The sequence below is a fragment of the Xenopus laevis genome, chromosome 7L (genome assembly GCF_017654675.1).
Source record: "Xenopus laevis strain J_2021 chromosome 7L, Xenopus_laevis_v10.1, whole genome shotgun sequence".
Classification (NCBI taxonomy): Eukaryota; Metazoa; Chordata; class Amphibia; order Anura; family Pipidae; genus Xenopus; species Xenopus laevis.
Window position 1 is genome coordinate 77,079,547 of NC_054383.1, and position 24,572 is coordinate 77,104,118.

A 24,572-nucleotide genomic window follows, 5' to 3' on the forward strand; every position below is an offset into this window, starting at 1 on the left:
CATCAATAAAAGGCTGAACAGTACAGTACACGGGACATGAACTCAATAAGGAATGTTTATATGCAGTCTAAATCTGTTAATGAATACATAAAACATATATCTACACTGTTAAACGTGAAAATATTTCCCTGTATTGTTATTACATCCCTGGTGTTTTCTTACCAGGAAGCAGAAGGAATCTATTACATAAAAGCCTAGTTTGCTGAAAAGATTAACAAAAAAAAGTTGTTTATCTGTAGCTAGACCATAAATAAAGCTAATCTTTGTGTATATTTATGTTTAACCCCTTGCCTGCTGGGCCTCGACCATGTCACCTTGAGTATTGACAGGTAACACATGGCATGATCAAAGAACACCGCAAAAATCTAAATTTGGGTCGGCTGGATCACAGTAGAATTTAGGATCTACAGTACACAGCCAGGCAAGCCTCGGTTGCTTGTTATTTCTCTTTAAGATGAGAAATGATATTTATAATTAACATTGCTAACAAGTTTCTTCAGAGCAGGGATTATTCACCTCATGTTCTCTCGAACTGCTGCCACATTACAAACTATAGGTATTCCCAGCAAGCAAGCCATTTGTCACTTCAGCATAATCAACTATAAACAGGTCTAGAATTTGCTTGTTCATTTAAGAAGTAGTCAGAGCTTTTATAGGCACATGGGATACCACCCTAATGGCTTATAATATTGTATATTGTATTTAATAAGTTGAATGAGGGGATAGAATGTTCTATTGAATGGTACCACTTAAACTGGATACTCATTATAGCGGGTTATTATGCATCAAGAAAGTAAGAGAATCTGACACTAAAACAATATTTTGGTTGACCCACATCCTGTCTTTTTGTATTGTCCTGACCTCCCATACTAAAGCAGATTTGAGGACACCCTGACATACAGCTTATAAATTGGAAGATTCTATTATATCATCACCTGGAGTGCAGAAGGATATACTAGCCAAACCAGGAGGCAGAAGGATATACTAGCCAAACCAGGAGGCAGAAGGAGGCGCATATTTTTCTAAATAAATACACATTCACTATACCTAGTCCATCATACTATTATATTATGGCCAGCAAATGCAAAATATCAGTGTACCTCCAAATGGTATTATGCATTAATTGCAACACATTTATGAAGTTCTACCTTAAACCGGTCATTTGCTTATCGCGGATTCACTACTTCAGTAGAGACGATAAAAGCAAAGAAAAAAACCCCTATGATCTAAAGACCCAGAATTGCTGCTGAGTTTCCAGGACTAAAAAAGCTTTGAAAAAAGTAAAATTATTTGACCGTGCTCAGTTGTACTTGTTTAAAAACATGCTTTAGACCATCGTTTAAACAGACATTTTTGGTTCCTGTGCCCAGCAGGAGAGAAAGTAATAGACAGGCTGCAAAGGAAACAGGTAGAAGTAATACTCTATTTTTAAACTCTGGATCAGCTAAGCGAGACTGAAAATGGAAGTTAACATAAAACTGCATTTTTTTGCAATGAATATATAAATATTCTAATTCTCTTAATGTGCAGAATGTGGATCCACAGCTGCACACTGACAAAATTACTAGCAGACATTACAATTTCTCTCTCTTTTTTTTAATTCTGCTTAATGTTGCCATGAAATAACTAATTAGAGGTCATTTGTTTCAAACAGGATACAAATTCCAATAATCATTAGGAAGTCTGATGCAAGTGTACTTAGAACATATTTAGCCTCCCCTCCTATGCTGCAAATTATTTCCACCGTTCTCACCATGATCATTAAAAGTAGATATATTTGAATACAGGCTGGATGCTAATGATAAATAAGAGTAGATATAAGCAAATAAAAATGGTTTCCGAATCCCATTAAAACCCCTCAAGTAAATTAAACCAGCCTGAATGGTAAAAACTATTTATATTACTGCAAACACAGATAAGGTATTTGTTGAGATTAACTGCTTCTATGCATTATTTCCCATGTGTTTCCTTTATTTTGTATATATAGTACAGGTATGGAATCCATTATTTGGAAACATATTAAGCTCAGAATGAAAGGAAGACCATCTCCCATTGGGGCAAATTCAATAAAGGGCGAATTTTTAACCAGCGACCGCTTCGCCACACTCCATGTCACTTCACCAGGTGCAAATTCGCCCTTTAGTGAAATTCACCAGGCGCACACTACGCTTATTCACTAAAATGCAAAGTTGCGTTTCAGCAACTGAACGCTGGCGAATTTGCGCTAGCATTGCTTCGGCTGGGCTAGCATTTCCTAGGGAATTTTCGTTAGCGTTCATTTCTGCCCAGCAAAACTTCGTTAGCACTCTTGCGCTTAGGTTAGTTTGAATAGGGAGGGTACCTAAAAGTCGTATGGACATCTTTAATAGTAATGTTGGTGCAAATGCTTGAAGTGGCCACTTTTTCAAACACATGTCCATTGAGCAATAATAAAAACTTAAAAGATCCTCTAATGTCCTAGACATGAGCCCATCCTTAAACAAATGTGGCACGCCCCTTAAATTAGTTTTTAAAAAATTGTTCACACATAAATCTTTAATAGTTAGGACTTTTGAAGGCGATCCCGCTTTAAAAAAAGAAGTCACCAGTGTTTTTTTTACAACTTTACAATGCATTTCCGGCATATAGGATATGATGTCACTGACATAAGATTGAGGAAGATGTAGCTTTGTTTTATCAGTTCATCTGGTAAAAGAGGTAACGTTCAGTAAATTCACTTCTTAGTGAATTTGCGGAGTAATAACCGTTCACCAGAGCGAAAAGTCGCCCTGATGATAGGACGTGAATGAACGCTAGCGAATTGTCCTTTACACCTGTTTGTGAATTGGCGATGTCCCTGAGGATGAGATTTCTGGCGAATTGTCGATAGGGATGGCCACTTCGCCATTAAGTGAGTCCATTTTAAACAAATAATTGCAATTTCCTTTATTTCTGTTATAATAATACAGTACATTGTACGTGATGGTGATTAAGATGCATAATCCATATTGGTGGCAAAATAATCATACTGGGTTTAATCAATGCTTAAATTATTTTTAGCAGAGGTAAGGTATGGTATGGAGAATCAAATTATGTAGCGATTCCTTATCCAGAAAACCCCAGGTCCCAAGCATCTGAATAATAGGTCCTATACCTGTATTTGGTTATACAATAAGTTCCCCCTATGCTATGTTACATTCTCTATATAGTGTACAGGTATGGGGCCTGCAATCCAGAATGTTTGGGATCTGGGATATTCCGGATTAAGAATCTTTCCATAATTTGGATCTTCATACCTTAAATCTACTAGAAAATCATGTGAACATTAAATAAACCCAGTAGGCTGGTTTTGCTTACAATAATGATTAATTATATCTTAGTTGGGATCAAGTACAAGTTATTCTTTTATTATTACAGAGAAAAAGGAAATCATTTTTAAAAATTTGGATTATTTGGATAAAATGGAGTCTATGGAAGACAGTGTTCCCGTAATTAAGAGCTTTCTGGATAACGGGTTTCTGGAATGGATCCAATACCTGTACTTATTGACACTGTCTTGTTGTGGCTAAAACTGATTCAAGTTGACTGTCTACATTGCAACTCATAATAGTGCAACTGCATCATAACCAAGGAGTGTACAGTTTTTTCCATTGTTGTCAATCAACACAGCATCTTGCTGCCCTAGCTATGGGTTCTTCCATTGGAGAAAATATTGTGCGCACACACAAACACACACACTTTTTGTCAATTGCTGAGGTTCCCCCTAATGTAAATAATAGTGCAGTAGACATATTTCCTAGTGATTAACAAGAGGTACATATAGCGATGTCCTTCAGTAACCTGCAGGTTTTCATTCGTTTGTTGCTAGAGGACACAGAAGATATGTCCTCAAAATAACATATTACTACAATTCCAATTCCTCCGCTAGGAAGGATAATTATCCTGTGACAGGCATGCAAATGAATGTAACTCACTGTCTATCAGATTTCCGGCATTGTGAATGAAATCAATGCATTACTACTTCAGATTCCTTTGATAAAGCGACACTAAAATACACATTTAAATGCCATAGGCATCAGTTTAACGACAAGAACAGAGTTGTTTATGCCCCATTCAGTTGCAAATATTTAAGCAGCCCCATACCAACTTAAATATGGACTGCCTGGATATATTTGCCGTTACGTGCTATGTTTTATGATGTGTTCCAGTGATTAGTAATGCTTATGATATGCTTATAGTTGTGCCTTTACTGTGTGTTTTCATGCAGCATAAAATATGCATCAATAATATTCTCTACACATTGTGCTACTGTATATCACAACACCCAATGTACTATACAAACAGAGGTGTTAGCAGCTTGAGTACTAGGGTGCATATATAAAATAAATATGAATAAAAAGGCATTGGACTGTTCCTAATATTTTTTAAAATGTGACTCAGTCTTAAAGACATTGGTCCACAGTCATATTTCCTTTGAGAACTATTGTGTGCAATAACTAGGGAAATAAGTAGTAGCTTTAAAATCTTATATACATTTATAGATCTGCGAGCCATGGGACGGTCATAAACTGAAGCTTTAAAACAGTATGGCTAGGATTGCTATATTTTGAACACTGAACTTGCTGTAACAGTGCAGAGGCTTAGCACCTGATCCATGTCCAGAGGAGTATCTTCTGATCTTGTTAGGCCATTTTTGAATGTCAGGGACATTGCATATGTTCAGTGGGCTTTGGGCTGCTTTTGAGAATATAACCTTGGGATTTCAATTAAAATCATGATACAAGCTGATGCTGCAGCTCTGGTTATTAATCATTTCTGGTGCAGAATGCATTGGTTTCTATCCTGCCATGTAATGCAAATCTAGAGGAATCACCTTGCATCATGAGTTTTAGTTTGTATAAATACTGTAAATATCCTCCTAAGCTCAGGTAACTTATGTGATGTGAATCAGCAGAATAGAAGACGGTGAGTGGGGTTTTCTTTGGAGACAAAGATCTTTAGAGCATTGGTGTGTTTTTGCTAGCACAGTAGATAAAACATAAGGTGTAGTATTTCTAAACCTGTCATCTGCTTAGCCTTAGTTCTCCTTTAACCAAGAAAATAGAAAATTGACCCTTCCATTTACCTTGAAACAGTTTTACAGTGTCAAGAGTTTGCACAGGCAGCTCGTTTCTGTACTTGTACAAGCTCTTTAAACAGATTCATCAAAGATAAACTCACTCACTTTCTATTCATTCCTATGTGAATTTTAGAATCATATTTTCCAATGGAATTCACCGTTTGATAAATATGCTTTTAAATCCCATAGGAATGAATTGGAAGTGAGTGAGTTTTTCTGGGGTGAGTTTTAATATCACACTTTGATAAATCTGCTCCGAAATGTTGCTAGGTTAAAGGCCTAGTGATAAAGATGATAGTACTGGAAATGAAATGAGGAGCGGTAAACACAGTGTAACGAAGGCAACCACACTGCAAGTTTGTGTAGATTAAACTACTAATCACAGAAGAAGAAAAAGAAGTGAAATCAAAACACTATTAGTCCATAAACACTCACTTCAAAGCAAACTAGTTCAGTGTAGCACCTATGTAGTATGATTGGCAAAACTGCCTTAAGTAAAACTTAACTTTTAATAAATTAGGCTAAAAAGAGAAGAGCACCCACGAAAGACAAACCCACTGCTAATAGCCCATAAGGCCGCAGTGCAGGAACAATATCCCTAAAAAACATTCAATTAAAAACCAGCAAATGGTGGAAACGGTGGTATCATAATCGGCCAAAAAAAAAATACTTCGACGGTAGTAGTATAAACCATTGGTTACAGTGCAAGCACTACCCACTCCCACCCTTCCATTTGTGCCCGAAGTTAGTCAGCAAGAACCTGCCTGTCTACGTAGGGACAAAGTGGGAGCTAGGCTGCCACCGTCCACCTATGCCGCCCAACGCGTTTCGCTGACTACATCAGCTTCCTCAGGGGCATAAGTGAGTGCTGGGAGACAGGGCTGTAGTTGTGTCTAGGCTTATACTAGAGTCAATAAGTTTTCCCAGTTTTCGTAGGTAAAATTAGGTACCTCTGCTTATACTCGGGTCGGCTTATACTCAAGTATATACGGTACATTGAAGTGGAAATAACAAATAAGTGGAAAATTGTAACTAGTGCTAAATGTGTTCTCAGTTAACATGTGTGGCTCTATCAATTTAAAAAGTCTGTAGACTGAAAAAAATATATCCAAACTGTTGTTATTTTGTATTTGTAAGTGAAAGAATAACTGTATAACGATGCTGCCATATTGAGTGAAAGTGATCATACTGCTGAATTACCAGGTGCATGACCACTGATCACTGACAAAGATCAGTTTGCAAGAAATTAACAGAAAGCATGTCTGCCCCGACAGGATCAGAAGTGCGGCAGGGTTTCTTCATTTCAGTTTGGTTACCAATACCTAATGAAATCAGATCTTAAAGCAAAAAAAAAGGAGCAGGAGAGGGTGTGAAATTTAATCTAAGACGAGTAGAGTGTAACTGGTTTGTTGAGCAATATGTTCATTCAGCAATGAAGATGTGATCTATACTAAGGGGGTTATTTACTAAACTCTGAATACCCGAAAATACCCGAAATCCTAAATTTTAAAAAAATCACAAATTTTTCAGAATTTATTAAACCCTGAGGGCTAAAAAGCCCGAATATAAAAACACGGCATCTCAAACCTGTCGAGGTTGCATAAAAGTCAATGGGAACAGTCTGATTGATTTTTGGTTGTGTCGGGGGTTTCGGGCAATTTCACGATGTTTTCTGAGATTTCGGGTGAAAATTCACAAAAAAATCATGAAAATCTGAGCTTTTCCCGCAAAGATAATTTTCGGGAAAATGTAATAATAAATAAGCATTAGAAACCCGAGCGGCTTAGATCTGAGTTTGTAGCACCCGATATTGAGATAAATTCGGACCTTGATAAATAACCCCAAAAAAAGTCACTTAAAACAGCAATTTTAATTTGAGGGCCGATTTACTTTACATGTACTTTGTACTTAGCGCATTAACAATTACCAAGAAATAGACTGCTCTTTTCAGTTTGGGAGATATCTGAACAGTTTTTCTGGTAATGTATATAAACCCAGTTGCATTGGAATTATTATATTATTTAATAAAGTTGTAAATTCTAAAGCTAAAAATACCTTAGTTTATTTCTATAGATGACAAGGGAGTTATTCATATAAGTGCTCTCAGTAGTCACTAAAAAATTGCATATCCATAGACAAATATTTGCTATAATTTATATAAAATAAAGTAATTAAACCCTGACACACTATGGTAAAGACCATCCTAGTACAAGCCTTAAATGGAGAATGATGGTTGCTTTCAGCTTGGTATAACATGATTATCTTGAGAAGAATTATCTAAGTTGAATCAGTATGATATGCACATAATACATGCCCATATTAATACCTTTTATCCCATCCTCTAAAGAAGTATAAGGCTTTTTAAACTAATATTTTAATTGAAAATCAATACATTTAAATGCCTTATGTTATAAGGAGTCAAATATATATACATATGTATATATATTTTTTTTATTTTTTTTTCCTTTCTGTAGTGCGTAATGGACAAGTGAAGAATGTTTTCCCATGAGGATATCATTACTCTCAGACTTCATTCAACTTGACATTTCCTGTGTCTAGAGAAAATATATTTAGGGGAATGGTATAAAGATACTAGAATTACTCTGTAAAACATAATTCATCCTGATTATGTAATTTTAGGCTAATTTTTAAACAAAGATCCTCTAATAAACAGGCTATTTACATTTAATATTTTGTAATGACAGATGCCAAATATACTGGATTAAGTAAAACATATGAACTAGTTATTTAATTTAAAAAGTGTTTGTAATGGACTTTTATAATGATTGCAAGGGTTGGTGGCTGGTACATATACTGTTTGAACTAATAAGAAATATACACATTTAGTTAAACACCACCAAAACTATAAATGCCTAATTAATTGGCAATAATATATTGCTAATTTAGCTGCACTGCAGGATTAGCATGCATTTTTCCAACTTAATTTTGGCTCATCCAATTTGCTGTCAACTGCAATATTCTTTGAAGCTGGTGTTATAAATAATTTAACTGCACTTTCCTACCTGTGGGCCAAATACTAAAACACTACTCTCATTATATTATAATAGCTTAGAGGTATTATTTGTTAGTTGTTTTATGCACATTATTTTGCATGTTTCTGGATTATTGTAAAACAATGATGTCATACAGAGAGTTCTGTGAAGAACATAAAAATCTCTTGGAGGGCCATGTCTAACCCATGGGCTTCCTGTTGGACAGCCCTGAACTACAGAATTTCAACTCATTCATGAGTCATTATTTTACAGCCATCTTTTCTGTATTAACAATTTAAAATTATTTTTTTCTTAGCTACCCTTCCTACCCTCTATAATACCTATCACAATTCTTTGAACTTTGAAGACACAACAGGCTATGGCTTAACTTAGTGGAGCTCATTATTAAACAATAGCCAAATCTGCACCCAGTGACCCATAGCAAAGAGTCAGCAATTAGCTTTTTTAACCAGCTGCAGGTAGAACAATGAAAACCCAGTGTTGATAAATGAGCCCCATCTTTTAAAGATAATCCTCTTTCTCACTGTTTCTTGCTGTCTTACTACACTTCTTTCAGCAAACTGATACCCTTCAATGGGTTTTAGTATCATCTCTTTCAAAGACAAGCACACAATATTCTCTCCAAGCCCATAATAAGGGGTCACAGTAGTGACAGTCTCAAAGATGTCTAGCTGGAATCAATGTTAGTAGATGTGGCCCTCCAATCGATTTTAAAAGACACAGACTCCCTAGTGTAATATTATCTTTTTATTATAATGACATCCTTTCATTATCAATCATATCAATCATATCAATGTTAATTTTTATGATGTTTTATTATAAAGTAAGAAACAAAAGCATTTCAGGAACATTTTGATTTCTGTTCACTTTCAACAACATCCAGAGGAGAAAACACATTTAAAAGCACGTTTTTCTCTCTCATTGTAATCCTCTTCACTATTTAATGACCTGAAAACAAGGATTCTCTCAACAAAATTACTCTCCAAGTACTATATAATAATTTTTACAATAATACTTTTAGAACAGGGCTGTTCTAAAATGTCATTAAAATGATATCAGTTATTGAAATATATAACCTGAAATGATGAAAAAAGGTCTCGGGAGAAGGATAGATAAAAGCACGTCATTATTCTAGGGTCAGTGAACCTTTACTGAAAATCTATTGTTGTTGATGTTGCAAACCACCCTAATGGCATGTCACTTAATGCTGTAATCTCTATTTTCAGCAAATTTCATAAGTTTCCCACTTTCATTGATCTGGTAAATTATGCAGTTATTTTGGATTGAACCACATGGTGTATTGCTTGAAGGAGGGCACAAGCTTTAAAAAGTTTTAAAGCTAGCAGGAAAAGCAGGTAAAGAGAAGCTATTCATTTCACTATATTAATGCTGTTTCTCCGGCTAAGGTGTATCTAGATTAGGACATACTACATTGACCAGAATTCCTTTACCAAGAAAAATGAATTCCTCTGGCAAGTGATGTGCGGCCATCCTGATAACCACGGGAACTGTAGGGTTCTGGCCAACCTCACTGCTCCTCTTGCGGGGCGAACTTAGACTGCCGGCTTCAGACTTCCTGTATTAAAGACTCGCTCCTGCCCCTGCCCATTTTGTGACAACATTGGTGGGTCGGCACAGGTCTATAAATTAAGGGGGAAGTCTGGTGCGGGTCCGGTCAATAAGAACTTGACCCGCACATCACTAGAGGACACTTTTGGCTGAGGATTAAGGTAACACCCTGCGTTATTGAATCCACACAAAACAAAAATGAAGTAAAAATAAAATACGAGAACACAGCAAACAGACAACTTTCAAAGAACTGTATGATAGTGCTAAATGTTCACAGGCGTCAGGGTCACTTTAACACTTCTGTCATCTGTTTACCACAAGTCTGCTAAGGCATGCTTGGACAATGTCCCGTGAGGAAAATAACAATCCTAGCCGACATATGTGCCAAGACCACAAGATAGAGTCAAAACTGGGAATATACAATTAGCGCACAAAGACCACTTTCCTGAATCTTGACACAAATCATAAACATGAAGCACAGTTGTAAAAGCAAATAGCAGACTCTTATTTCACGTTAGGAAATCTGTAGAAACCATCTAGCTGAAAGTGAATAGTTAACTGCTATCATGCTGGAATGACAAAATATGTTACTAAATCAAAGGAGCAATAGAACAGCAAAGGAATCAATAGAATTTATGTAAAGCAAGTCAAGATTCCATATTTTAAATTGTAAACATAGGTTGAAGCAGTTACAATTACCTCTGCCCCTTGAAATCTATGTAAGACATATACAACACATGAGTCAACTGCCACCTGTTCTAACCCAGGTTGTGAACTGACAGATATTTTTCAAAATATGCTTTTTGTGTAGGCATTCTCATGATAATCTCCATTATATACTTTTTGTGGTTGTTTTTATACTTGATGGCTCATTACTCTGTGTTGTGCATGAAAGTATTAATACTCTTCCAGCCAACATACAAGAGACTACACAGTGTAGTGGAATGAAAGCACAGTTTTGTACTTGATAGTGTGATGGTTTACTTTCCTACAGCTATATATAACTGCTAAAACACTGTTTTTTTGAATGTCAATGTTATCTGTGTAAAATTGCCTAGCACAGCCACATTTGGAGGCCAGAGTGTAGAAGATATTTTTGTGCTTAATATAAATGTGCGTGTTTATTTTGGTATATAATAGTAAAGTTTGAAGTAAGTTTGAACAGTTACCCCATTTCTTGGGGTAGATTTATTATACATCAAACTGAGGAATCCAGAATCTGATACCTGTGACATTTGTTAAGAGCAATTTTTTTATTTGAGAAATGATCATTAACACATCCAAAAAGTGTTTGATACTAATGATAAATTGATACCTGTGAAATTCCTTTAGAGCAAATTTTTGAGGAAGATTTAAGAAATCGCTACAGGTTTTGTATCCGTTATCTGTAAATCCTTTATCCAGAAAGCTCCAAATTACGGAATGGCCATCTCCCATAGACTCAATTTCAATCAAATAATTCAAACTTTAAACAAATTATGTCCTTTTTCTTTGTAGTAACAAACAGTACCTTGCACTTGATCCCAGCTAAGATAAAATGAATCTTTTTTGGAGCGTAAACAATCCTTTTGGGTTTAATTAATGCTAAAATGTTACAATTGTACTTAAATATTATCATTAATACATCCAATAAAATATTTAATAATTATAACTTAAATAGTCGATTGAATGTAATAAAATACTGATAAACACATCATTTTGGTATTACAACTATACTGTTCAAGAAAACAGTAAAGGCGTATGCTGCTCTGAGCTTTTTACACTTCCTTTGCAGATAAAGGCTGCTTATCGTTGCTTTTGTACGTGCAGAGTCATTTTTACAAGTCTCCATCTCGAGTGACAGTATCATGTTAAATACCAACACAGCATAATCTCCATTTTAATAGAGATGAGTCTATTTTAGTCTACTCATGCAAAAGATGAGACTTGTACTTTTACACTTCTGCAAGATAAAGGGCCAGATTCAATTTGATGCAACAAAGTTATCCTAATCCATTACCAGATTTTTCTATAGTCATCTATATATTTTTTAAAACTATAAATTAAACTGACATACGTTTTTCTAAGCGCTAAACATTTCATACATTTGTATTTTGATGATAAGGATCATCATAATTATTGCATTAATTTATCCAAAAACATAGTAAAGGCCATCTTCTCCTGGAAATGCCTTTCTCCCTGTCTCTCTCTCTCTATATATATATATATATATATATATATATATATATATATATATATATATATATATATATATATATATATATATATATATATACACAGTATATTGACATGTTATGGTCCTGTTCATGTAGTAGATATTGATACAGTTGTGTGGGAAGAAGAAACTGTTGTGTTTTCATATATACACCAATAAATCAGATCATTGAAAACAACATTGCATCTATTTCTATGGGGTTTTGACATGGAAGTAACTTCAATCAATGGGGCCTGACTTGGATAATTCATGGAAGCAGCACAAGGATAAATGTTTGGGTGGAATCTACCTACAGGCTCTTGGAAGGTATTACTGATCTAGGGAAGAGGTAGAATGAATGACATTATATACATAAGGCAGTGCAGTAGTTTATTTTGTTCCATTTACAGACATAATAGATGTAAAATTATCCAAAAACAATCTTGTATAATTACAGCTAGAAAAATGTCTTTTCATATTGTATATTTTTCTATACACAACAATAACTAACAAGACAAGCAGGGTTTATGATATGTTTCAAAGTTATTTTAGAGTCTTGAGCAGTTGTTTCTTTGTTATAATTTAAAATTTGCAAATGAGAACAAAACAGAAGACAATAGTACTTTCCACAAGAGAGCAGAGAAAAGGGTGAGTTTAAGGATTGTAAATGTATGAATAGAAGTATGTACAGAAAAGGTTTTGCATGGTGCTGGAGGTTATTGTAATACAATGGGTACCTTGGTGATTACTTCTGTCTCTGCAAACCCAGTTCTGGTTGAAATTACTGAAGATGACCTATTTGACAGTTCACCATAACCTTGAGCATTAATTTTTTCTATCTCCACTTCAAGCTCCATAGGCTCACGTTGTAAGTTAATATCTGTGCAACTCTGAAATGTGTGAGAACAGAAACGTATTTTTCAGACATTAGGTCAGAAAAAGGCTTATCACTGGAAGACTCATGGACAAGATTCAATTTGAGATACAACAATTCAGAAAAACCTATCTCACAGTTTATCATATTGAAGTCTAAGTGAAAAATGTGGAACTGAATTTGAAGAAAAGTTTTTTCTCCTCGACTTGAATCTCATCCGTGAGTTTTCACGTGATAAACAGTAAAATAGCTTTTTCTCACTGAATTCAATTTGGCCCATTGATTAAGCTGCTATATGTGACAGTTGCACTGAGTAGCGATGAGCGAAATTTTTCGCCAACCAGGAAAATACCGCCCATTTTGTCACCAATAGACTTCAATGCTTTTCAACGTATTTTCGCCGTTTTACAAATTTTCGACAAAGCAAAATGGGTCAGATTCGTTAACTAGCACTCAGCAATAATAGCAGTTTCATTGTATATATGGGATCTGGCAATATTCTTGGCAAAGAACTCAAGGTTAACAACATTTTGCCTTATTGAATCTAAAACTCTATTTTTATTAATATTCCATATTACAAATGGCCACCATATTCTCACACTTTCCAAAAAGATTATGCTAATTTTAAAAAATATATATTTTTGATAACTACATGTCTGTGCTATGAAATGTATTTACAACTCAAGACCACAAGTCTCATTCTGCCTTCTTGTTGTGGAACTAGAACACAAAATTAAGGTGACAGAATGTGATACTGAAAGCCATGTAAAAACTGAGTTACCATAGCCTTGGGGTGATTGGAAAAAAACATAACTATACATTAACTCAAGCTAAGAATAATATAAAAAACAATAGTAATCATTAAGGGGCAGATTTATTAAGGTTTGAATTCAAATTTTCAAGGGTTTTTTGTGTCAAAACTCACAAATTCGAATTTAAAAGCACCAACTCAAATGTAAATTGTAATAAGAGATTTATGAGACCATGGAAACAGTTCTAATTCAAATATTCGCCACCTAAAACCTGCCAAATCCATTTACAAGTCAATGGCAGAGGTCCGTTGACTCGTTTAAAGATGTTAATAGCCTTCCTGACATTCAAGTTTTTTTCGGGGAAAAATTTTAATCGAGTTTCATTCAAATTAGATTCAAATTCGATTCGAGTTTCCTGGTCAGTAACTTTTGTTCGAATTTTAGACGTTCAAGTATTTTCTTAAATAAGATGTGTTCCATAATTTTTCACAGTTTATCCTGTTTTTAAATTATCTTCTTGTGTCAAAAAAAGGTGGATGAATAGTCACATGATACAAATAATAAAAACAAACCACGTGTAAAATAATCTCAAAAGAGATTGTATTATTGATTTTCCAAAACTATGATTTTTATCTGCATATATTTTAAGGCAAAGGCTAAAAATTGTATCCTATCAAATATAAATATGCCTGTGAATGCATATTTGGCCTCTGAGAACATGTGAACAAAAATACTATATATTTCATATTTCAGCACTGGTTTACTTAAATAGTGTTTATTCGAAATATATTGCTACTGAAAAAGCAAGAGTCTGGTTTAGTTAATGAAACACATCGTGGGCAAACCCTGAGCTGTTTAACTGCAACCACAGCTTAAAATGTTTATTGCATGTGGTTACAGCCACAGATGGGAACACAACACTTTCTTCTAGGAAAAATTGAAAAGTAAATTAAACAATGTAAATATCGACATATGTAAATTTGTTTTTTACATTTTTAAATTTCCATATTAGTATAAATTGCTATACCCTGTAAATATATATATATATATATATATATATATATATATATACTGTATATATATATATATATATATATATATATATATATATACTATATATATATATATATATATATATACATATATATACACTATATATATACATATATATATACATATATACATATATACACATATATATATATATATATATATATATATATATATATATATATATATATATATATATATACACGGATAGAGACAAATATATATATATATATATATATATATATATATATATATATATATATATATATATATATATATATATATATATATATATATATATATATATAGACAAAGTGCAGGGATTGACAGCACTCCAAGGGAGTGCTGTCAATCCCTGCATTTTGTCTACATACTTCTCAGACTAGCACCCAGGTTTCTGCATACTAATGGTTGTGCATTCCATTCTGTTTGAATATATATATATATATATATAGCAAACAAGGGAAAGTTGTGCTCACCACTATTTTTTAGTAAGTTGCAGGTAAAACTTAGTCCTGGCCAGATATGGGATGACTTTGACATAGTTGGCCAGCTTAAATATATTGCAATATATGGACAAACAATCCCTGTTTTGTTTAAAGGGTAAGGCATTTTTCAGTAGCAGTATGCACAAAATGTCTCTGTGTTAAATATATTGATAATGGGTTGAGTGCAGAGGACTCTTGTATTTGTCTATATATATATATATATATATATATATATATATATATATATATATATATATATATATATATATATATATATATATATATATATTTACAAATATATGGTGATGACTTTGAAATTGATCTTCAAAAGAAATTATAAGTGCCATAACTCCATTCTATATTTTAAATCCTAAATTATTGACCCCAGAACTTATTGATCCTTAAAGGGATACTGTCATGGGAAAAAAAAAATTTTTCAAAATGAATCAGTTAATAGTGCTGCTCCAGCAGAATTCTGCACTGAAATCCATTTCTCAAAAGAGCAAACAGATTTTTTTATATTCAATTTTTAAATCTGACACGGGGCTAGACATTTTGTCAATTTCCCAGCTGCCCCATGTCATGTGACTTGTGCCTGCACTTCAGGAGAGTAATGCTTTTTGGCAGGCTGCTGTTTCTCCTTCTCAATGTAACTGAAGGAGTCTCAGTGGGACATGGGTTTTTACGATTGAGTGTTGTTCTTAGATCTACCAGGCAGCTGTTATCTTGTGTTAGGGAGCTGTTATCTGGTTACCTTCCGATTGTTCTTTTGTTTGGCTGCTGGGGGGAAAAGGGAGGGGGTGATAATCACTCCAACTTGCAGTACAGCAGTAAAGAGTGATTGAAGTTTATCAGAGCACAAGTCACATGACATGGGGCAGCTGGGAAATTGACAAAATGTCTAGCCCCATGTCAGATTTCAAAATTGAATATAAAAAAATCTGTTTGCTCTTTTGAGAAATGGATTTCAGTGCAGAATTCTGCTGGAGCAGCACTATTAACTGATTCATTTTGAAAAAAAAAAATTTTCCCATGACAGTATCCCTTTAAGTATGGCAGGGCAATTTTAATATATTTTCATTCTCATAAATGAAGGACACTGTTTGTTTGGCTCAAAAATGGTGATTGTTGACCTGTTGCATGAGCGCTGGAAGCCAAGAGCAAACTGACTTTTAGTGATCATGCTTGGCTCATTGATTAGAGATGTGGAGCATCAGACAAGATTTGAAGTGGCTAACTTGGCATTCACTAACTCTGCAGCACAGTTCTGAATTTTGGTGCAAAGATATGGGGTGGGGTGTAATGGGGGCTTCTTTCTGGAGACTTGAGGCAGAATGAGGCATGGAGGCATGTACAGGGGGTTCTATGTTTAAACCCTTTGGGGGCCTTGTTCTCTTTCATGCTTTTGAAAGCATGAAACCTTCCTGTTACATTCTGTTATACTTGTTTATTAATTTATTATAGGCCTCCTGTATGATATATTACTTCAAAGTAATATGTAACATTTTGGAGCTATATAAAAGAGGACAAAGAAAACCAAGTAATTTATAGTACACTTTGTACAATAAAGAAACATACATCCAAAGGATTTCCTAGTCATTTTATATTTTCCCCAAGTCATTAACACTTTCCTTACTGTCAGGAAAAATGTTTGATCTGATACATTAAGTTTGTCCGAATGTGTTCAACTGCTTTGAATACTCAAACTCGATTTGTGCTACGGGCTCTAACACCCTACTGAATTGTTAAGGCCTGAAAATTAAAGTATCACATGGTAATGTGGGATTAATGATCCTGGATAAGTTTTCAGCTGCATTATTATAAATTGGTAGTAACACTGGAAATAAACAGCAAATCAAACCAGCTTGTAATAGTTGTTTACTATCAAAATAATGTGGCATAATTAATTTGCCCCTTAGTTTAATGAAACAACTGAAATATCACACTTTTTCAAAGACCATGCAGCATTTTTTTAAAGTGATGATAAGCTTTTAAGCAAAAAGTAATTATATCTTTAAAGATATATTCTAATCAGAATCTAAAATATTAAATATATAATCAAGAAACAATATACTGATTTTTTTTAGCTTAAATGGGGATGTTTTATAATAAACGGGGTTACCAAGGTATCAATCATCATTTAGTAATCAGTGAAATTTTTTGCACCCATATATGCCATCTGTATGCTCAGTTTTTTTTCCAGTAGATAATATACATTAGGAAGTGAGTAAAGGCAAAACAGTTGCTTTCAGCCTGCTTATAAAGCAGTCCATGCAACATTTTCTAAATTCAGTCAAATTTAAACAAAATTATGAATTTGATAATATATTTAAAATATTACATCTTTACAGTTAAGCATGAATTAATTTAGCATTTAGGAATAACTGCTTAAGCCAGGAATGCAGTCAGGAAAGTGTTTAACAAATTATCCCATTTATCAAAGAAGTCGGCAACAACTGTGTTCTATGGTTTATATTGTAAAAATTAAGCAACAGTGGTGAGCTCTAAAAATGCTCCAAATAATAAATCTCAGAAAAGCTAATGTGGGAATTAACAGTTTGGACATTTTTTTCTGTTCTGGAACCAATCATTCCAGAATGGAAAAGAGTTTGGTAAATCTCAAAGCATCAGCATTTTTTTTCCTGAGAAGAAACTGTGTCTGTAAAAAATACTGATGCTTAACAAATTAGATCCAAGTCTATTTATCTCCCTAACATTCAAGAAATAAACATTGCTGCATGAGAAAAATGTTGAGCACCAGCTCAGCTCAATGCATAGAATTATCAGTTCTGTATGAGCATAAAGGTATTGATATTGTGCCATTTAGATTTCACATACACACTAAAGGGTATAAACTATCTTATGAAACTGATATGTTTAGTGTATTGATGTGAATTTGAAATGTTTGAAATGAATTCCTTAGGGACCACACAGGTCAGAGTGTTGCCCAGCATGACCCTAGCATTTTAATAAAGGAGGAACAAGCACCACATTAGGCAAGAGCCTGTTATGTTACTCCTGACTTGGTGGTGTGATGTCTAATACTCTTGTGTCTGATGTCCACCTCTGGTCAAAGGCCACCTCTTACAGCACCTCTTAATTCCTTTAGTGGTTAGTGAGGATTGTTTTACAGTCTCAACGGTTCACCAGTGGGTGTCTCAGATGAAAGAACCCTCAACTAATCTTTTGGACAACCTTCTGTTTATCTGCTGACATTTTAAGGAACATTTTTAAGTAATCATTATTACAGAGATTGAAATAAAAGGTAGTAAACATTATTTAATACTGCTTATATTTACTTGTATGCATGTAATATTATGCTTTCTAGGAAACACATAGCTAACATCACAGAGTAAAGGGTTACATGGTGTCATAAATATAAAAAAAAATATTTTGTTTAAGTACTTTTTTTACATTTCTTATACAAACATAACTGAAGCACTTGAATCGATAGGTTTGCAAATCTATTTTTTCAAGACATGTTAGACAATAATACTCTGGAGGTTAGACTATATTACTCTGGAAGTCACGAATATAATATATATGTTTATATATTTATACATTACATACAAGAACATGTTTGTGTTTTACTTAAAGTAGCTGCCGTTCCTTCAACACTGTGCATTTGTGTTTTTCATTAATATAAATGGGAGGCAGAAATGTAGAATATAGAATCTACATCACAGGCTACTTCACTGGCACCAATTTAGATTCTAAGTTGTAAGAAGTCAAGGGATTAAAGGTAAATTAAATATGGCTTCTTTACTGTGCTGAGCACTGGGCTTTCCATGGTCAACAGCCCTGTGACATTTACGTTAGAGATGCTAACTCTTACCTTTTACAGATCTTTGTGCAGGGTTTCTCAACACCACAGAAAAATTAAAGAGGAAGCTCAAAGACAGTCTGGATAGTATGTCTGGGGCATTTGACTAACACAGACTGATTTTCAGTTAGAATAATGGGAGTGTCCTTTAAGTGATTCATTTATAGTTAATACCATACAAATTATGTTTTAATAATATGATTGTTGACCATTTCGGCTTCATATTGGCTTTATATTGAAGACAAAACACATTTAAAAATATGTAATAGCAATAATAGAACTTTAGGTCATGTTATATAGTTAAATCATGTTCTTATTATATTTAACTGTGATGATGAATGTTAAGACTATGCAAACTTTACAGGGCCGAGTAATTGTTGTAGACCACACTAATGTCTCAAAACTGCAATTGATTTTACAGAATTAATTAGTATATATAGTATTTATAGTAGAAGTATTTATGTATTTGTCCATACATTTATGTCATGGAATTTGACATTGGAATTATTTAATTGTCACAAGATTAAGCAATTACTTTTATGCCAAGAGCAGTTAACTTGCAAAGATGTGAATTGCTATGTACCTCCCATGTTATAGGAATGTAGGAATAATGCATAAAGAAAATATTGTAACATTGCAGCAAGAATGAATAATTGCTTTCACAAGCAATATCTGCCATTTTAGCGTTGCAGGCCAGCTTTGATTTGGAGGACCAATTGCAGAGATATAACTGCAACAAATTTGATGGGAGTCAATTTCCACTTTCACTTTCCATTCACAACTAAAGGTTGCAACAATGTGCAAAAACAAAATACTTTCAGAAGCCCAGGTGGGGGGGTTTAATAGTAAAGTTAACTCAAGAATGAGCAGAGTAACATTCTATACCAATTCAAACTTGTGGCTTAACTTGCTCACTATAGAAATACATTATACCCATTCGTTTAGTTTAACCAACACCAATAGTGCTATTTTACTGGATCTCCTCTGGCGATTAGATCATCTCTGCAACTAAGAGCCCTTGGAATTTATACGGCAGCTATAAGTTACCTGTATACGAAAGCATCCTTGGAAATGTATCTTTCTGAAGCCAACAACTAAGCAGGATCTTAATATTTCAAAGTGTACAATATACAGTATTTTTAGGATTTAGTTGATGCACACGTGTTCTAATAAATACTTTATAGAGTGTTAAAATAAACAGTGATAGCAGCAGACCTACAGTTAATGTAATACTAAACAGAGTGGACTGTTGCTTTATAAGTAGTAATTGTTTTTAATGCTCAGTATATTTATTGATATATCACTCTTGTATGCCTTCTCTACTGAATAGAAAGATTTGAACAGAAATGTGGATATATGTAGATATAACAAACAATGCCCCACTATTTTAGCATTCACACGCATACACACACATATATAAGCTAGAAAACTTTTAATTGGTATAATAATAAGAGATTAATACATAGTAATTATGCATAAAGAACAGCTTTTTATTGCTTAAAATACAATAAGACATTTGAATACCAAATTCCAACATTTTGCCAATTGAGAATACATGAGCAAAAAAAAAAGATTTAAAGGCGCTCTTTGCTCTTTAATAATGCCCTTTAATTTAGTGCGCTATTACACAAAGCAGAAGATTAAAAAAGTAATTTATTAGCCATAGTTGAGCAAATGAGGCAAATAGCATAACAGACACATAAAGATCTCTGTGAACCCTCCCCCATGCCAGATGTATCTAAGTCCAAAGCAGCCTCTAAAACCTGGTAACTTCTAAACACTATTTCCTTCCTTCTTAATTGCCACAATTAAAATCCTCCGAAAAAATTATTACAGCACGACCCATCTGTAGAATGCAAATGAACACCATTTAAGCAGTGTATTATCACAAATGAAAACCTTCATCTGAAAAACAATGCCTGTTATGGACTTTCAATGGCTTTTCGATGCAAAATTCTGACACATAAATATAGTTTTTTTTTTTTTATAGCATGCCGTTACCGTCGCGGGGAAAACAGAAGGGAAATGTTAAGATTGTTAAAGGGCTGATTTGAGAGGCAAATAGAACTTTTTGTTGGGATGTAACATACTTTTAAAGACGGGAAAATAAAGTTCCTAAAACAAGCAGTTAAAATCTGAGACTACGAAATGGTGCTTTGTGGTCCCACCAGAACCCTTCAGACTAGAAGTTTGAAAAACACTTTCCCTTCACAGATCAATAAAAGGCCTCAAACCTAATCTGTAATTCTGCTGAAGTCCTGCTTAATTTTTTCCCAACACGAGCCAAGAAGTCAAACCTTTTTTTCATCTGGTAATGCTGCTGCTCTGAACCTTGTAATGTGATTTGAATCCTATCATTAGAATCTGTTCCATATCGGAAATGAACTGCAAAGCGTGTGAAATCAATAGAGTTCTCAATTAAGAGAAGAACATCAGGGAATGTCACAGCAGTAAAACTTGATATACTTAGTAGCAATGTACTAATCACATCTTTCTCATTTCTGCCTCACAAGCTGAAATTAGAAGAATATTGTGTTTGGATCATTACTAGACTGTATATAAATATAAACAGCAACGCAAAAAATATGTGACTATATAATATGCTTCTGTATCCGTAAAGGTTTTTAAAGGTTTTGAATTGTAGAACTATCTACTACAATATAACACATTGCCAGGTTTAACAGTTATTACAGATTTTGATATATGTGAAAAACTCATGGATTTAAAACTGTATGCACTTCCATACAAACGCACACCTTTCAGTATTGGAAGACAAACAAAGCACAATATAAGCACAACAGCCTTTCTTGCTTTAAAACTTTCTTGAACCCCTAATAATTTTTAAAAAGCAACTTTTCTAAGCAGTACATGTTACTGCTATTGTATTAAACGCTAATGCTGTCTAAGACACTGAGAAATAACTGCCGAAAGACAAAGCAGCTGTTAAAAAGTTCAATAATTATGCAGAACACTAGACAAAATATTGAAGATGAGGCAAATGTTATTGGATCAGAAATCACATGCACACACACTTCATAGCTACAAGAGGACAAATATGTAATCCAATGAAAAAGACAACTTTTATATGTGCAGCTGCAGCAACTGTCAGCCCTATAGGTAAAACGTAAATACATATTTAACGAATAAGAAAGCCGATTAGTTCAATACTAAGAAAATCAGCTTGTAACAAGTTTTTACACGTAACAATTTAACAGCTATATTTGCCATTCAATATCACTGACAATTTCTATTACACTACAGTTTGCACGTGTTTCTCTCCTCCCACTTAGTAAATGGCAAAGCACATTAATTAACTTAAATCTAATAAAAAATACATAATCACACACATACACCATGAAAAGGAAGAAATAACATCAAGGAAATGCCCCAGAAAATCAAAAAAAATCAAAAAATCAAACAGTTTTATGCACAGTACAGTCCCATTCTTCTTTCTTTTATTAAACCATTTAATAAGGTATCAATAGTCCCAAAGTGTAGTATAAAAACAACAGCCGCTGCAAAAATACATTTCCCAGGGCATAAAATGGTGGTGAATAAAAAGGCAATTAAAAAGTGAGATTTTGTTCCAAATCACCAAAATAGGAGAAAAAGAAAATTCTATTGCTTTACTAGCACAAAAATATTAAAATAATAGTAGGCATGCATTTCTAGAAATCATAGAGATCGTAAAGCAAAAAAAAAAAAATTAGGATTTTTTTTTTTTAAATAATTCTTTTTATATATAAGAATTAAAAATGCTATGTATATTTGGGTGTGAAAGGAGAGCTTGCAGAAATCCGGGCGGCGAGGATGAGGAGTGATTGCATTAGCAACTAAGAAGCTGTTGCCCTGGTCTGCCTCCTCCTCCTCTTGTGCCCTGTCTGAGTGAAGAGAGCTCCGGCTATGGGACTGTGGAAAAAAAAAAAAAAAAAGAAAAAAGAGAGAGAGAGAGCGGCGCACACACTGCAATGAGAGCACACGCACACACAGGCTGCAAGGAAGCAGCAACAGCGACGGCAGCAGCCCGCAGCCTGGAAAGCAGCTCCTGACATTGAGAATGAATGACAGCTTACCTGAGTGCCAATCTTCATCAGACTGACACTGGCGTGACAGCACAGCCTATACTTCCCAGCAAAGACTGTGACGTCAGGGAAGGGGGGCCTGAAGGCACTCCTCTTTCTTCATCTTCTTTTGGCTTAAAGTAGTATACGTTTATTATTAGAAGTTTTGCGCCATCTACTGGACGCTCTCCTTTCTCATTATTCATATGTTTACCGCTGTGTGTTGTATCATGATTTCAAACATTTAAAATGAGGAAAAACACCTCAATAGGTTTCTTTCATTGTTTTTATAGGCACACATTATTATTATTTTTTTTAAAAGCATGTTGGCACATGAAACAGGTAAAGCCGTGCAGTAATATTTTAAAGCAGATGTGCCCAGTGTCATATAGAAGAAAAATAATTGTCTGTTAAGGAGCCTCCAGCATGAAATCCATCTATTAAAGTGCAAATGATGTGATTATGTGATATCATGTCTTTGCCTTTATATCAGTTAGGTGAATAGATGTGTCAGAGAGATTCCAGCCTGCCCTGTGACTAGCCGGAGCTGAAGGGCAGGCTCGCTTATCATTTATAGTTTTTTGCATAATTTTCACACGTGAAATGGGGAGGTTATGAAGAGAATTTATTTACACCAGTTACTGAGCATGCAGTTTATGGAATGCTTCCAAATATAAATTAAACCCCTTTGACTACCTTTAGGGATGCTTCTTGTGACAATCCAGGGTCGGACTGGACATGGGGGGGCACCGGGTAACTATACTCCGGCCCCCCCGCGCGCATGCGCGAATGTCTGGCTCCACGCCAGCGCGCATGCACAAACGTCTCGGCGCACGCTGGTGTGTGTATGCAAAAGCCGGTGCGCATGAGGGGGGCCAGAACATTGGGGGAGGGGGGCTGGGCCGGCAAGGGCCCATGAAGGCCGGGGCCCACCAGGTTTTTTCCCGGTTTCCCGCCAGCCCAGTCCGACACTGTGACTATCGGTGACTACTGTTATTGCAGCTAAAGTTGTTGTACCGTGTTAGCCAGTAAAAATGTTACAGGGCAACCCTTTTGGAATAAAAAATAACAAAGTGGTATAAAGGTAAATGTAATTGAAGTGTGCTTCAAAAGCGGATTAGGCTCCTTGCAGCCCTGGGTGCAAGCTATATCCCCCGCCAGGGCAATCTATGCATATATCAAATAAAGCAGCAGCACTCCGGTTTTATTGAAAATAGAGAAAAACTTTACTAAAATGCCATAGGCAACGTTTTGGGCTACTACGCAGGCCCTTTGTCAAGCCATTGACAAAGGGCCTGCGTAGCCCGTAGTTGTAAGGTGCTGTAAGGTGTCAAAGTCATTTAAGAGGGGATCTGCAAGAGACAAGCAGATAAGGTACACGATAATGTGGGTCAAAGAGTATAAATTAGGGCTGAATTATTGGAGTGTAGAATCAAAGGAATTCCATATGAACTCTTAGTCCATATCCAGACATGTTGGTAATTCAGACCTGGTGCAGTCCTTTCTTAGTCCACATAATTAGCCATAGATCCAAGGCCCTAGTCCCTTCTTCAGAGAATTGAAAGTTTCCATTAATTTGTATTCTCACACTTTCCCTTTCATTATCTATTTTAAAATTGCCCTTAAGAACCACAATTCTTGACTTTGAC

The 24,572-nt window shown here is 34.7% G+C and overlaps 1 protein-coding gene across 5 annotated transcripts in view; it reads right to left on the reverse strand.

Annotated features, from left to right (window-relative positions):
• The window catches only part of pknox2.L (PBX/knotted 1 homeobox 2 L homeolog), a 381,764-nt gene extending 358,748 nt beyond the window's left edge, over positions 1–23,016 (reverse strand). For all 5 annotated transcript variants that reach the window (XM_018225718.2, XM_018225720.2, XM_018225715.2 and 2 more), the window contains exon 1: positions 22,936–23,016. The gene's annotated coding sequence lies outside the window, so the exon portion shown is untranslated. The remainder of the gene's footprint in view (positions 1–22,935) is intronic.
• Between the last annotated feature and the right edge of the window lie 1,556 nt (positions 23,017–24,572).